General features: G+C 51.2%; 1 pseudogene; it reads right to left on the minus strand.

Annotated features, from left to right (window-relative positions):
* Window positions 1–7,127: 7,127 nt before the first annotated feature.
* Window positions 7,128–12,237, minus strand: part of LOC131291808 (large subunit ribosomal RNA) — an 11,042-nt pseudogene continuing 5,932 nt past the window's right edge.

The raw sequence follows: 12,237 nt of genomic DNA on the forward strand, positions 1-12,237 counted from the left end.
CCCTGAGCGGGTTGGCCCCATATAACTAAACTTTTGTCTCTTGTAGGCAAACTTATAAATGTTCTACGTCAACTCGCTATCTCGTACCGCCTTGACGGTATACTTGGTCCAAGGGCCATTTCCAGCGACTTGGTCGCAATTTCGCTCTAAGTTTCGCTAATACCTTCGTCCGTGGACATGGTGATTTTTTGTTCGTATTTTTCCTTGATAGTCCCACTCAAGACTATTCCATACCAGAGCCAAGCGTCCCGCTTAGTGCCATACAGCCTGAGCAGTAATTCATGAAAGGTACCTCTACCAGTTTTTGCCATACTTGGGTACAAACTTTGTATCGCCCATATCTCCACTTTGGAGGCCAGCCAGCACCTTTGCCCCATATACTTTTTTCTTGGTCATACCATGCACTAAATATAATTGTTCCACGCCAACTTGCTATCTCTTCTCTAACTTGCCGTTATTCTTGGTCCAAGTCCCATTTCATTCGTTTTCGGACCCATTTTGCTATATGTTTCACTAATAGCTTCGGCCATGGACAAGCTGATATTCTGTTTGTATTTTTGCTTGATAGTCCCACTCAAGACCATTCCAAAACACACCGCAACTTGTCGCTCGGTGGCAAACTGACCGAGTTATAATTCATGAAAGATACCTCAACTTGGTACACCATGTGGTCGGCCCAAACCATATACCGACCAAACGACCGACTTGGAGCACCCTGACCGGGTTGCCCCCATATAATGAAAGTTGCGTCTCTACACGCCCAACTTATGAATATTCTACGCCAAGTCGCTATCTCTTACCGGTAAGCCGGTATTCACCTTCCAAGGGTGATTTTGGTCAAGTGCCATTTCCTGCGACTTGGTCCCCGAATTGGACCATCATCACCTAATATCTCCGTGGTCTTTCAACTCAGCCTCATAAAACTTTCAGGGTAGATAGGTCTCCCCAAGACCTTTCCAACGGTGAGCCGTTTGCCTCGCTCGGCCATCTACAGCCGAAGTTATTAATGGTACTTGGTACCTTACCCTGTTTTTTCCATACTTGTTCGTACTTGGGTACAAACTTTGGATCGCCCATATCTCCACTTTGGAGGCCAGCCAGCACCTTGGCCTCATATACTTTTTTGTTGGTCATACCATGCACCAAATATAATTGTTCTACGCCAACTTGCTATCTCTTCTCCAACTTGCCGTTATTCTTGGTCCAAATCCCATTTCATTCGTTTTTGGACCCATTTTGCTATATGTTTCACTAATAGCTTCGGCCATGGACAAGCTGATTTTCTATTTGTATTTTTCCTTGATAGTCCCACTCAAGACCATTCCAAAACACACCGCAGCTTGTCGCTCGGTGGCAAACTGACCAAGTTATAATTCATGAAAGGTACCTCAACTTGGCACACCACGTGGTCGGCCCAAACCATAAACCAACCAAACGACCGCCTTGGAGCACCCTGACCGGGTTGGCCCCATATAATAAAAGTTGCGTCTCTACACGCCCAACTTATGAATATTCTACGCCAAGTCGCTATCTCTTACCGGTAAGCCGGTATTCACCTTCCAAGGGTGATTTTGGTCAAGCGCCATTTCCTGCGACTTGGTCCCCGAATTGGACCATCATCACCTAATATCTCCGTGGTCTTTCAACTCAGCCTCATGAAACTTTCAGGGTAGATAGGTCTCCCCAAGACCTTTCCAACGGTGAGCCGTTTGCCTCGCTCGGCCATCTACAGCCGAAGTTATTAATGGTACTTGGTACCTTACCCTGTTTTTTCCATACTTGTTCGTACTTGGGTACAAACTTTGGATCGCCCATATCTCCACTTTGGAGGCCAGCCAGCACCTTGGCCCCATATACTTTTTTGTTGGTGATACCATGCACCAAATATAATTGTTCTACGCAAGCTTGCTATCTCTTCTCCAACTTGCGGTTATTTTTGACTCAATTCCCATTTCCATAGTTTTTGGTACCAATTTGCTCTATGTTTCGCTAATAGCTTCGCCCAAGGACTTTAAGATTTTTTGTTCGCATTTTTCCTAAATAGTCCCACTCATGACTATTCCAAATCACACCTTAGCTCGTCGCTCAGTGCCATACAGCCAGAGTTATAATTCATGAAAGGTACCTCACCTTGGTACACCACATGGTCGGTCCAAACCATCAACCAACCATATGACCGACTTCGAGTCGAGCTAGCGGCTAGGCTCAATATAATGAAATGCGTGTCTTGATGCGGGCTACTGACGGTCTGAACAATGTAGCTCGCTAGCTCGTCTCTAAACTTGTGTTTTGGTCGAATATTGGGTGTTCATGTACCACTTCGGGTAACATGGACTTTGGTGCAACTTTACCAGTTGTGCACTTAATAACTTCCCGGTCATTCAAGTCTTTGCCTTCATACTTTCAGGGTAGTTAGGTCTCGTCGAGACCTTTCCATACATATGCCAAACTCATCGATCGGACATCTATAGCCCGAGTTATTCGCGGTACACCGTACCTTACCCTGTTTTTTCCTCAATTGGGTACAAACCTTGGAACACCCATATCGCCCCTTTAGAGACTAGCTGGCACGTTGGCCTCATTTAATGATAAGTGCACCTCAACTAGGGCTACTGACGGTCAGAACATTTCAACTTGCTAGCTCGGGCCCACACTTGTGTTTTTCTCGAATATATGGTTCAAGTGTGCCACTTTGGGCACTTTTGGACATTTTGTCCCCACACAACTTTCTTGCCTTGGTAGATAGGGTCTTGTGATCTTGGGCAAAAAGATGCACCAAGATATAGTCTAACTTTCGTTCTTGTACCGCAAAGCGCTATCTCAAACACCCGAGGAGATAGAAAGTGATTATGTTCGGTATATCGGTCTTCCATGGCCTACTATGGTAAGCCCCTGCAGGTATGCAACCGAAGGTGCTTGGTACATGTATTTGGTGCAATATCGGTGCAAAGTAGTTGTTTCCTTGATCGGGCTATAACTTTCTTGGTTGATGTTGGATTGCTTTGCGGTCTTCGGGGGATAGTTAGGGAACATGTTGGCCAACATTTCCTTATTCCTCAGCCTGGCCGTACCTCTTACCGTCTAGGCGGTATACATGCTCTAAGTTGGAACTTGTGTTCCTTTGGGTATCTTCTCTGACTTTGACGCTTAATAACTTTCGTTCATATGCAGTCTAAGCTCTGCAACTCTCAGGAAAGCTAGTACTACTCATATCCTTTCCATATCAGTCTTTGGCTTGTCGATCCGATGTCTACAGCCTGACTTATTCACGTTGCCTGTGAAGGTAGGTTTTTGCCCATTTTCCAGTTCATGTGGTAACATTCCCGGACTTTGCCGGCTTTCTCTTCATGTGGTAACTTGCTTGCTTGTGTGGTAACTTGAAAGTGTATTTCCGACAGACCCAATCTCGGACTTAGCCGATTTTTCTCTTCATATTATATGGATCCATCACTAGGCCATCTTGCTTGCTTGTGTGGTAACTTGAAAGTGTATTTCTGACAGACCCAATCTCGGACTTAGCCGATTTTTCTCTTCATATCATATGGATCCATCACTAGGCCATCTTGCTTGCTTGTGTGGTAACTTGAAAGTGTATTTCTGACAGACCCAATCTGGGACTTAGCCGATTTTTCTCTTCATATTATATGGATCCATCACTAGGCCATCTTGCTTGCTTGTGTGGTAACTTGAAAGTGTATGTCTGACAGACCCAATCTGGGACTTAGCCAATTTTTCTCTTCATATCATATGGATCCATCACTAGGCCATCTTGCTTGCTTGTGTGGTAACTTGGAAGTGTATTTCTGACAGACCCAATCTGGGACTTAGCCGATTTTTCTCTTCATATTATATGGATCCTGGACTTAGCCGATTTTTCTCTTCATATCATATGGATCCATCATTAGGCCATCTTGCTTGCTTGTGTGGTAACTTGGAAGTGTATTTCTGACAGACCCAATCTGGGACTTAGCCGATTTTTCTCTTCATATCAAATGGATCCATCACTAGGCCATCTTGCTTGCTTGTGTGGTAACTTGGAAGTGTATTTCCGACAGACCCAATCTGGGACTTAGCCGATTTTTCTCTTCATATTATATGGATCCATCACTAGGCCATCTTGCTTGCTTGTGTGGTAACTTGAAAGTGTATGTCTGACAGAGCCAATCTGGGACTTAGCCGATTTTTCTCTTCATATTATATGGATCCTGGACTTAGCCGATTTTTCTCTTCATATCATATGGATCCATCACTAGACCATCTTGCTTGCTTGTGTGGTAACTTGGAAGTGTATTTCTGACAGACCCAATCTGGGACTTAGCCAATTTTTCTCTTCATGTCATATGGATCCTTCACACGGCCTTCTTGCTTGCTTGTGTGGTAACTTGAAAGTGTATGTCTGACAGACCCAATCTGGGACTTAGCCGATTTTTCTCATCATATTATATGGATCCTGGACTTAGCCGATTTTTAGGTTATTATATATGGATCCTGGACTTAGCCGATTTTTCTCTTCATATAATATGGATCCTGGACTTAGCCGATTATTAGGTTATTATATATGGATCCTGGACTTAGCCGATTTTTCTCTTCATATAATACGGATCCTGGACTTAGCCGATTATTAGGTTATTATATATGGATCCTGGACTTAGCCGATATTTCTCTTCATATGATATGGATCCTGGACTTAGCCGATTTTTCTCTTCATATAATATGGATCCGGGACTTAGCCGATTTTTCTCTTCAAATAATATGGATCCGGGACTTAGCCAATTTTTCTCTTCATGTGGTAACGTATGCCAATCGCTCACAAGTCATGGGATAAGGGTACTTGTGTTCTTCCATCTTCTAAGTCCCGCACGGGGACATCGTGATCGCCCCAAGTCCGGAATAGCGCCAAGTCAAGCCCCACGGTGGCCGTGCAGGACCTGTTAGCGGCGGCCCCACTGACAGCACTAATCCGGACTTAGAAATTATATCTTTCTAATCGAACACCACACACGCAACACCACCATACCACCATCTCCTTGCAAGTACCTAAGTACCCGCAACTCCATGGTGAAGGCAATGTCACTCCATCACCAACCTCTTTGCACTGCAAGCACTTGCGTACCCACAACACTCCGAAGAAGGCAACGGCGCGCGATGCTCGACTCCACACACCACACCACACCACACCACCGATGGCCAGCCAGCCAGCCAGCCCAACTAAGGGCTAACCCACCAACCAACCACCAATGGCCTAGGCCAGCCGGATCCCACCTTCAAGTCCAAGCACAGCCAAGTGCAAGTACCGCCAAGTGTTCACCAACCGCCCAACACACCACACCACCGATGGCCAGCCAGCCAGCCAGCCCAGCTAAGGGCTAACCAACCAACCAACCACCAATGGCCTAGGCCAGCCGGATCCCACCTTCAAGTCCAAGCACAGCCAAGTGCAAGTACCGCCAAGTGTTCACCAACCAACCATCACACCAGGTCAGCCGGCCGGTACCCACCTTCAAGTGCCATTACCCTCGGGTGCAAGCTCAATCAAGTGTTAACCAACCAACCCGGCCAAGGCAGCCAACAGGCCGGCACCCTACAGCACCGACCCGCCATCACCACCTCAACCGTTGACCATGCAAGTGGCCTCGGACAACAGGTGACACCCGAAGTACATCCGAAGAACGTATATCAAGTGTTTGCTCACCAAGTCCTCAACCAACCCCAAGTACCCGGAGGTACCCAGAGTGTTGGATCCGCCAACCCGTCCCGGCACTCCAAGTCCTTGCGAACCCAAAGTGTTTGCCCGGTAGGGCCATTGTATCACAACGCTTGCTACCATGCAAGTGGCCTCGAACAAGGTGACAGGGGTATCTTCACCAAGTTCTCAACCAACCCCAAGTACCCGGAGGTACCCAGAGTGTTGGGTCCGCCAACCACTACCAGCACTCTAAGTCCTCGCGAACCCAAAGTATTTGCCCGGTAGGGCCATTAGACCACAACGCTTGCTAACCATGCAAGTGGTCTCGGACAACAGGCGATACCCGAAGTACATCCGAAGAGTGTATATCAAGTGTTTGTTCACCAAGTCCTCAACCAACCCCAAGTACCCGGAGGTACCCAGAGTGTTGGATCCGCCAACCCGTCCCGGCACTCCAAGTCCTTGCGAACCCAAAGTGTTTGCCCGGTAGGGCCATTAGACCACAACGCTTGCTAACCATGCAAGTGGCCTCGGACAACAGGTGACACCCGAAGTACATCCGAAGAGTGTATATCAAGTGTTTGTTCACCAAGTCCTCAACCAACCCCAAGTACCCGGAGGTACCCAGAGTGTTGGGTCCGCCAACCACTACCAGCACTCTAAGTCCTCGCGAACCCAAAGTGTTTGCCCGGTAGGGCCATTAGACCACAACGCTTGCTAACCATGCAAGTGGTCTCGGACAACAGGCGATACCCGAAGTACATCCGGAGAGTGTATATCAAGTGTTTGTTCACCAAGTCCTCAACCAACCCCAAGTACCCGGAGGTACCCAGAGTGTTGGATCCGCCAACCCGTCCCGGCACTCTAAGTCCTTGCGAACCCAAAGTGTTTGCCCGGTTGGGCCATTAGATCACAACGCTTGCTAACCATGCAAGTGGTCTGGAGTATAGGTGATACTGACATACCACCGAGATGGTACATCTAGTATTGGGTCACCAAAACCAAACCAACCCCAAGTATCAACCCGGCATACTCAGAGTGATGGATCCGCCAACCCGTCCCGGCACTCCAAGTCCTTGACGAACCGAAAGTGTTTGCCCGGTAAGGCCATTAGATCACAACGCTTGCTACCCCACGGCGAGCTAAACATGCAAGTGGTCTTAGGCAACAGGTGACACCCGAAATTCATCCGAAGATGGAATATCAAGTGTTTAATCACCAAGCCAGCATCCAAACACCAAGTACCCCGGGAGGACCCGATGCGTTGCGACCATCTCCAAGTTCTTGACGAACCCGCAGTGAAAGGCGGTAAGGCCTCTGGGCCGCAACGCTCGCATGTGTTAACCCGCAAACACCACTGACCGGTCGGTCCACCGCAAGGGTGGGTCCAACTAGTCCACACACGGTATGCCGCATGTGCCCCCCGGGGGGAGCACACCGCACACAACCACCAAGCATGGGTCGCCTGAAAGGATCGAAATGTACATCTCTCTTCAATGCGTAGCGCCCAGCCTGCAAACCCGTCGTTTTCGGGTGGTCTTAGGAGTCGAAACTATTCTTGGAAGATCGGCAAGCACAACGCCTTTTCCCACTTCAGGTACTTCGGCGAGCGCACTCGCGATAGGCTCAGTTTGAGGGTTTCCAATAAATGGAAAGAGTCTATAGAAGACTCAATCCGGTCTCGTGATGTTATTAGCCATCTAGCTAACGACTCCTATACATATACTACCAGCCTGGTTCGGTTACGACCTTAGAGGCGTTCAGGCATAATCCGACGGACGTAGCGTCATACCAAAGTCCGCTCGGACTAGTATTGAGCCATTGGTCCGTACCTGTGGTTCCTCTCGTACTGCACAGGAATTCCATTGAGATAGTACTTGCACACCAGTAGGGTAAAACTAACCTGTCTCACGACGGTCTAAACCCAGCTCACGTTCCCTTGAAAGGGTGAACAATCCTACGCTTTGTGAATTTTGCTTCGCAATGATAGGAAGAGCCGACATCGAAGGATCAAAAAGCCACGTCGCTATGAACGCTTGGCGGCCACAAGCCAGTTATCCCTGTGTGTGTGAGCTGTCAAACGCTGTAGTGTCAACACGTGCTGAGCGTTGCTCCGTGTTTTTTTACAAAAATTTCGCGTAAAAAGTTTAAAGAACCCACGAAAGTTTGTTGTAATCGTTAAAACTAGTGCCAATCTACAGATTAGTAGTGAAAACCGCATTAAAATCATCGATTTCAACGAAAAATAAGAAAGAAAAGTGTTTGTTTACATTTTGTATGGAGAGCGGCCCGGGGCGTAGCCCCATTTGGGACTACGTGTTTTTCGGTTAAAAAAGTGTCCGGATCCTGGCCGGATGTGGTTTTTTAGATGACAGACGGTGTTTTAAAACGAAAGTCAGAGAAAACCGTATGAAAAAAGACGAATTCAGCGCAAAATAAGTGTAAATAAAGTGAGAGCACGCGGTGCAAAAATTTTGGCAGGTGAAGATTCGATCGTCCATTTTCCAGCCGGATTCGGACTCGAAGATCCGAGCGATTTCACCTAAGCCGAATCGGGCTCCGTGTCATCTGATCCAGTTTTTCAAAAAAGGACCGTTGGTGCCGGATTTTCGGGTCGTTCAAATTGACCGTTGGTGGAGTCGGTGGCCGTTGGTTTGAAGTGGCCGTTAATTCAAATCGGTCGGTAATTCAAATTGGCCGGTTATCCAAATTGGCCGGTATTTTTAATTGACCGTTGGCGGCAGTGTGTCCCGGATAGGTGTCCCGGCTGGGGGTGAAATGTTTCAAGTGTCCCGGCTGAAATATTTCATGGACCAACCATCCGGTTGAAATGTTTCAGTGAAACTTTTCAAGGTGTCTCGGCTAAGAGTGAAATGTTTCATGTGTCTCGGCTGAAAAATTTCGAGGTTCGATCATCCCGGTGAAATATTTCAGTGTGTCTCGGCTAAACTTGGTTCCGAAGTTGGCCGCCAGGCGGCGCCACCAGTACCAGCGGATTGCCAGCATTGCCACCAGGCGGCGCTTCGGGTCGTGGCGGGTGTCTCGGCTCACGGAGATTTCGAACACTGTTACCAGGCGGCGGCACTGGTGCTGAGCTTTTCAACGTCACAACCAGGCGGCGCCTTCAGTTCATCAAGTGTCTCGGCTGGTGGAGATCACCGGTTATCACAACCAGGCGGCACTCTGAGTTTTATGGCGAGTGTATCGGCTGGCGGTTTGCGGATTTGTCAACCAGGCGGCACCTGATCGCAGAGAAGAACTGAGATATAAGCTCAGATTTGGAAAGGGGAAAAAGATTGGTTTGGCCTTTTATTTGTTGGAGTTTCTATTTCGCACCGGTACTTGGCCTTCCTCCACTCCCCTTCCCCTTCCCACCTTCCCTTCCCAGACACTCCACCCTGGCTCTCCGCAACCTAACCCATTGCCCACAGCGATTTTCAGGGTTGCAGTAGGGGAATGGAGCAGGCATCGGGGGAGCCTTCGACGCGTCGGTCCGTCAGGCTCCGGTCCACCTGTGACGCTACCGCGCCATCGCCGAAGGACGACGGGGACAAAGTGATGACATCATCGGTTGCGCTGCCGTTGACTCGGCAGCGAAAGGGAGGCAGTGTCGCGCCATCGACTGCGACGCCCACTCGGCCGGTGGTGGTGGTGCAGCGGATGGCCCTGCTAGCCAGTGATATGGAGATTTCAGAGGAGAGCGACGAGGACGAGCTCAACTCAACCGTCGTCCAGCAGGTGGCCGAAGTCCCGCAGCAGGAGCCGACTATCGCAAGCCTCAGCAGCGAGTTGAGGGAGCTCCGGGCAACCGTCGAGACTCTCCTCGCTAAGGTTAGCGAGATGGAGACGGGCCGGGCGACGGCAAAGGATGGCGACGCGGAGCTGAAGACAAAGCTGAAGTTGTTGTCTCGTGAAAATCAGGAGCTGAAGCGAGACAACATTAGCCTTCGTGAGCGTGCGGCAGCCAGCGAAAGAGAACTTATGCTGCTCCAAAGTGGACTCCACTCGATGGGAGAGTTGGCGGTAGCTACGCAGCAGCAACAACAACATGTCGTCGACTCCAGTGCTGTTGGGCAAAGCCAGCATCCACCTGGCGACACTCCCAAACGAAAGCGGACCCGGGCAAGGCGCGGCAAGAAAAAAGAGGGCGAACCGACGGGCATGAACGAAGTCATCACGCCTGATGTCCCCGAGATCCCGGTCGAGGCCGTCTCGTCCCAGGCCATGGCTCCAGAAAAGCCAAAACCGAAGGCAAAGAAAGCAGCGGCTGTGGCAACCAAGGTGCATGCGCAACCAGCATCCTTTGCTAAAGTCGTGGCCAAGGGAGACAAGAGAGCAGCACCACAGAAAGCGGGAAAGAGCGCTGCTAAAGTGGAGAGGCCTGCGGTGATCGTCCTCGAGGCCAACGAGGGCAAGGCCTTCCTCGACACATACAAGGCAGTGCGTTCCAAGACCAATGTGGATCAGTTCGTGGCGAGGGTTTGCCGCACAGGGGAGCGGAAGCTGTCGCTGTGGCTGAAGCCGAACACGGACTGCGAGAGTGTGCTGGCCGATGTCAGCGAAGCCATCAAGGAGGATGGAGTGGCCCACCTCCTTGTCGACAAGCAGACGGCAGCGATCACAGGAATCGACATGCTGGCGACTGTCGACGACTTGATTTCGGCGATTAAGCGGCAGGCGGGGCTGACGGTTCCGGGCGAGGCAGTTCGGCTGTGGCGGCGGTACGACGGGCTGCAGAAAGCCCATATCAAGCTGCCGCGCGGGCAGTGCCAGCTTCTCGACGGTCACCGGGTCACCATAGGGAACACGAGTTGCGTCGTGCAGGCGCTCGCATCGGTCCCTGCAGGAGAGCAGCTCTGCTACCGCTGCTTTGGCAAGGGGCACCGCTCTCGCGAGTGCACCGGCCCTGACTACTCCAAGTGCTGCTTCCGGTGCGGATCGAAGCAGCACAAGGCCAAGGAGTGCAGCTCGGGCCCCAAGTGCCTTACGTGTTCCGGACAACATCAGACAGGTTCACCGGTTTGCAGCGGAAGTAGCCAGCCGTCATGTTCCCGCTAGCTACGAACACCACTGTTAGAGGGCGTGACGCTGGGTTGAAGATCCTCCAGATCAACTTGGCGCGCAGCAGGGTAGCACAAGACCTCATGCTCCAGACCGCACGGGAGCAAAGGATCGACATTGTGCTGGCGTCGGAGATCTACCGTGTTCCACCCAATAACGGGAACTGGGCGGTGGACTCGACAGCGAAGGCAGCCGTTATTACGACCGGAGCCTTGCCCATACAGCGAGTCTGGGCAAGTAGGGTAGGACTGGTGTCGGTCCAGGTGGCGGGGGTGACCTTCATCTCTTGCTACGCCCCACCAACACCGGGATGGACGGACGAGGACTACCAGCGGCTGCTCGACGAGATCGATATCGAGGCCAGAGCACACCCCCTCGTAGTCTTGGCGGGCGACTTCAATGCCTGGCACGTGCGATGGGGCAGCGCGAGGACGAAGCCGCGTGGTGAGGATCTCGCCGAGGTCGTCGACCAGCTTGACCTGGCGATCTTGAACCGCGGCAGTGTGCCCACGTTCGTCGGCAACGGCAGTGCTACTGAAAGTGTGGTCGACGTGTCCTTCGCCAGTCCGGCCATTGAACCCGGTAACGACTGGCGGGTGCTCGACACTTTCACCAACAGTGACCACAGATACGTGAGATTCAGCGTATCCGCGACACCAGTCAGCAGCGCTTCACCACACCAGCAGAGGCAACCGCAACAACAGCACCAGCATCGCGACCGGCAGCGACAACGCGAGCAGATTGGACCGAGATGGAAGTTGCGTCAATTCCATCCCGAAGCCTTCCAGATCGCGCTCCAGGCTTCCGGGTTTGCCGAAGCGGCTGTATCACCGGCGACTCTCACCGCTGGACTTACTAGAGCCTGCGATGAGGTGATGCAGAGGGCACCGCCAGCGCAGTTTTTGGTGAGACCGGAAATGTACTGGTGGACGCAGGAAATCGGCCTTCTCAGGGAGCAGTGCAAGTCATCTGAGGATGCGATTTTGACTGCCGGAACTGGTGCACAACGAGAGTTGGCCAGAGAACGGCACAGGAGTTGTAAGAAGGAACTCGCCCGCGCCATCAAGGCAAGCAAGGACCGTAGCTTTGATGAGATGATTGCGGAAGCTGAGGACAATGTCTTTGGCACTGCCTATAAGGTGGTAACGTCACGCCTTAAGGGTAGCCGCGTCCCCCCGGAGCGAGATCCTGCGATTCTACAGCACGTCGTGTCGGAACTCTTCCCGGATCATGGCACTTTTGAGTGGCCTGCACCGGATCGGGTCGATTGGGGGCAGACAACGCAGGAGCCAGTGAGGGAGGTATCGGATGAGGAGCTCTTGGCGATCGCGGCGCGGATGGTGCCCACTAAGGCCCCGGGACCCGATGGCATCATCAATGCGGCACTGAGGGTCGCTGTTCGCGAGCACACGGAGACGTTCCGCCGCGTGTTCCAGGAGTGCTTTGATCAATGCACCTTTCCCGCTGACTGGAAGCGACAACGACTTGCT

This window comes from Anopheles ziemanni (assembly GCF_943734765.1).
Source record: "Anopheles ziemanni chromosome X unlocalized genomic scaffold, idAnoZiCoDA_A2_x.2 X_unloc_15, whole genome shotgun sequence".
NCBI lineage: Eukaryota > Metazoa > Arthropoda > Insecta > Diptera > Culicidae > Anopheles > Anopheles ziemanni.